This window comes from Cynoglossus semilaevis, chromosome 11, assembly GCF_000523025.1.
Source record: "Cynoglossus semilaevis isolate Cse_v1.0 chromosome 11, Cse_v1.0, whole genome shotgun sequence".
NCBI lineage: Eukaryota > Metazoa > Chordata > Actinopteri > Pleuronectiformes > Cynoglossidae > Cynoglossus > Cynoglossus semilaevis.
Window position 1 is genome coordinate 831315 of NC_024317.1, and position 5036 is coordinate 836350.

Genomic DNA, 5036 nt, shown 5'->3' on the forward strand with positions numbered 1-5036 from the left:
AAAAGACACCCCAGCCATATTTATTTAATATCTCCACATGACATAAAAAATAGCTTACCATTTTTCCCTACGCAGCTATAATCCTACTTTTCTTTCACGCCGCCTCCTCCCCCCGCCCCCCCCCCCCCCCCCCCCCCCCCCCCCCCTCACCTCGTCCTGTCATCTTATATTCCGTCCTCAGAGTGAAGGAACAGTCAGACTTGGCTCCTGGGCTAAAGAAAGACGACTGCTGTACAGGAAGTTACCAAACAGGAAACTTTGGGGGGGGGGGGGGGGGGGGGGGGGGGGGGGGGGGGGGGGGGGGGGGTGAGGGTCAGCGCGTCGTTGTCACATCATTATCTCCCATAGAATGATATTAAAAAGTCATTCTGACGAACAGAAGTAAAACAGATTAATTACAGAGACTCGTTCTCTGAGCAGAGCGGACGAAGATGAAGATGAAGATGAAGATGAAGACGACTTTGTTTACGTTCGCTGGTTGGACGCCATGTTGGATTGTGCTACATTCACTTTCTTTCATTTATGACATCACTGTGTTAGCGTAGCTGAGTGACGGAGGTACAGACGTACGATCTGTGAGGTCAGACTTACGGCGCTGTATCACAGAGTCCCCGTCCAATCAGATCATCAGGTCGTTGAAGACCCCTGGGTTTGACTCACGGTGAATTTGTTCTAAATATAATCCTCATACTGAGGTTACAGCACCTCCTACAGGGGAGTTGGGAGCATTGCAAGGTCTCTGTTTTCTTGCATCAAAAAAACTGAATATTAAATCTTAATATTGAAGACAATATAATCCTGTCCTCCACAGCTGTGAGAGGACGTCTTTGTGTAGAAGAAGAAAATCCACGCTGGAGTTTTTCAGCTTTTTCACATCAACCAGGAGGTGATGGAAGAAAGAATTCTCTGGAGAGAAGAAGGTTTTTCTTTTATTGTCACAAGGCAGAAAAATATTTTCTCAGAAACCTAATGGGTGTTGGAGTGGGGGCCCAGACGGGGGCGTCTTTTCTGTTTTCTCTGTCGTGGCTCACAGGAGAACGAGTTGAAGAGGCGTCAAACTCTTCTCCTGGCTGCGGACCTTCATCAGCCCAGCGTGGATGAAGGGTTCGCTCTCCGAAAACCACGTGTTTTGCTGTTTGTCTGAAGTGATTTTTGGTCTTGATTTTCACCTTGAACGTTTGGTGAAGTGTTGAAACCACAGTCTGCTCCAGTGAAAACACACCTTCAATCAGCAGCTTAAGCACCGCAGCAACAGATGGTCTGATCAGTCACTAATGATCTGGAGCCATCGCTCTGTCTCACCGGGGCCTCCGTTGACCCTGCGCCACCTGTGGTCAAACGCCGCAATGACCCCTAGGTGTAGAGAGTGGGCGTCGTTCACCTGCTCGGTCGTTACTTGAACAGCTGATCTGAACGACTTCAGTTACAAACAACTTTGGAAATGTCACCGTTTCACCCGCTGCAGCGACGTCACTCCTACGTCTGAAGATTCTTGTTTTCGACTTTTTTGACAAATTCACAGAAGAATTTTTTTTTTCTTTTCGTTAACATTCTGTGTAACCTTCGGCTGCTGGCGTCTCGTTAGCTCTTTCCAAAGTGGATAATTTGCATCGGTGACTTGGCTGGAGTTTTCACACCAGATGCTCCTCCTGATGCAACCCTTCACACTTACCAGGCTTGGAGCAGGAGGAGCAGGAGGAGCAGGAGGAGGGGGAGGAGGGGGAGGGGGAACCCTAACTCAGAGTCCTACTGGAGAAACAGAGGAACTTATCTGTTTCATCGTGACTTCAGACAGTAATGACTTTGATCTTCTCTCTCAGATCTTCTACAACCTTTAAAGGAGTGGAGAGATCAAAGCTCCAGGGTCGATCGAGACAATTCCTTTGTTGATTTGATCAGATTAAGGAACGACTACCCAGTAATTCCACCGCCGTCCACTTAGTGTCACTCTAATACACAGTTAATGCACACGTTGTTATTTACACACACTGTGGGGAAGCGTTTTTGTTTCAAACACCATCTCGACAGTGTGTGGAGTCGGAGGTGATGATTGGTTCATGGTTACGATCTTCAGAATCTTTGATTAGAATAAGAATTAAAGTTAAAGTATTTGTTTGGACAGAGTACTACTGTACGTGTACATGTACATGAGTTGTCCTTATAAAACCAGAGAGACGGGTATGGGTGTGTGTGTGTAATAAAAATCTCCATCCCAGAATCCTGCAGGATGATCTACCTGTCTGTGTGTAATGTGCCCCCAGCCCTGCGGGGGGTGTAGTTTGTGCTGTTGTTACACCACCGTATCACAGCTAACTGCCCTTGATGGCAGATGCTACGTGTATTAGGTAAATGACAATGACACACTCCGGGGCCAACGTGACCTGCAGGGGGCCCCGTCTGATGCTGTTCAGAGAGGGGTCTTGGTGAGACCTGGTTGGTGGACGGTGTCTCCGCCTCCTTCTGTCTCACAGCAGACTGTAGTGTCACCGCGCCCTGCTCTAATTGTCCTGTCACTCTCCGTACACCGGGGGGGGCAGTGGGGCAGTGGGTCGGGGGGGCGTCTTTGTGGGGCTACCATGGCGACCGGGCCGTTTAATGCGAGCGGGCAAACTGTGACTAATGACCTCCCTGAACCCGTTACTCACACAGTCGTACATGGAAGTACACGCCTCAGCATGGTCGAAGCTGATTGGTCGGAGCGGACACTTCCTCTCTGCCTTTTGTTTCCACCATGATCAATACTTGACAGGTGGACTCCAGGATTGATGCTGAGACCATTTGTCTTCAGCAGCAGATCTCACGGAGCAGGGGCGGGTCAAAATATTTAGCGTCAGATTATCTATTATCTCGGCAGATTTGACGTCGTCATGACAACAACGCTGACCGAGAAAATATTACTGTCATTAGCAGCGCAGTGATCCTGATACCAGCATCAAATACTCGGTCTCCAATCAAGGTGCTGAACCAGCAACCTCACAGTCAGTACCAGTTCTTTTACTACAACGGTTGGAGTCTGGAGCGGGACCGACTGTGTCGTCTTTAAAGATTAACGTTAAAGAATCAACTAATTGTTGTAGTTAGCATTAGCTCATAACAGAGTTTTTCTGCCACTGTCAGGTTCCAGCCACTGGTTCCACTTGGACAAACCAGTTTTCCCGTCGTGTGGTGACGGGATTATCTGTCTTAGTGCAGTGTTGTCCTCTCTCGTGTCCCCGTGGACCAGGATGATTAGCAGTGATATCGCTGAGGTGCTGTGTGTCTTAGTGCAGTGTTGTCCTCTCCCGTGTCCCCGTGGACCAGGATGATTAGCAGTGATATCGCTGAAGGGCAGCAGGGACATTTACTGCCCGGGTAGCCTTTGAGAATCGATAATGACACGCAGACCGTGGGCGGAGTTAATGCGGCGTGGAGGGACTGTTCTGTATAAAATCACATTGTTACTTGTACAGAAGCTCCATGTGTCACATCAGAGAGAGAGAGTCTGAGGGCGAGCTGACCCTGGTCTCTGACCCTTGTCCAGATGCACGTCAAATAAGCAGAATCAATCAGCCAGACAGTGTTTGGCCATTACGGCGCCGTCGGCCCGGCGGCGTCACGCCTCCGTTTAAATCATACTGTAAACACACAGACGACAGAGGAACGCGGTGGAGGACGACGACGTTCTCAGATAAGTCGTCAAACGGCTGCAAACCTGAAGAAAGAAAGTATTAAAGCCCCCCCCCCCCCGACCCGGGGGTATTTTCAGCCTGGTTTTGTGGCTAACCAGCTGTGGGGTGGTTCCTGGCGGGGGCATCTCCAGTTGATGGAACGTTCAATCCCTTGAAGGTAAAATTTATTGGCATGGATTTTTGTGGCCGCTGCGTCGAGTGAGTGTGTGAGCGAGCGGCGGGCGGCAAGCGGCGGGCGGAGGGAAATGAGGCCGTTCTCAGAGTGAATTATACGCAGTCACACACTCAATTTACCCCTGCAAACCTAGTTAGTGCGGGAGCAGACATGGAGGCGTGCGCCTGCTGTAGGGTGGCACACTGACAGGCAGCGTCACGCGTCCCCTATCAGTTAACAGGATGTAGGAAGATGAATTAAATCCCTTTTCTCATTTGTGCAACATAACGACATGACACACGACGTCAGTGGAAACATTCACCGCCAACGTTAAAATAATAACATGAGACGTTCAGTCAGATCGCAGACTTACAGATTAGTAACTTTGGTCATCGTTTTATTTTGTCTCTTCATGCAGATTCAAACTCTGGCACAGGTGGCGCTCTGTGCGTCTGATGATGGTGTTGGATCTGAAAACCCTTCAGTTCATATGAAATATTCATCTTCATTTCTCAGTATAATTTTTACAAAACATCACGAACATGAAGTGTTTTTGCATTTTTTATTTATTTTCTTGCTTTTAATACTTATCAACTGGGGCAGATTGAACTTTCTGTCCTGAATATTTTGGCCCACAAGCCTTATGTTGGACACCCCTGCATTAGACTGAGGCCCAAATCTGTGGAAGAAGCTCCAGGAGAGCAGACGAACAGATGAGGTTGTTGGTTTTTTTTATCACCGTGTCACAGTCTGAACGACGACGACAACGACAACGACAACGACGACGACGGAAGGAAACTGTGGCTTCACTGAGGTTACACTGCTGCTGCTGTTACTGCTGATGCTGCTGTCACTGCTGATGCTGCTGGTACTGCTGCTGCGGCCGTTCCTGTTTCTGCTGCTGCTGCTGCTGCTGCTGCTGTTACTGCTGCTGCTGCTGCTGCTGCTGCTGATGGATGACTGTGTTTCTGAAGCAGGAAATGAACGCCCTGTGATTAATTGTGGACTCAGTAATAAAGAAGGATTTTCTGCTCTTGGTTCCGGTGATGCATCTTTCCGTGTGTGTGTGTTTCCTGTTCTTGTTATCAGCTCAGTGATCCGACCGTCGGACACACACGACTGAATCAACAACCATCGGTCAATCACAGAACTGAACCAGCGCTGCCCCCTGTGGACAGTCAGTTAATGTTCCGAGGCTGCAGCCTCTCCCACCG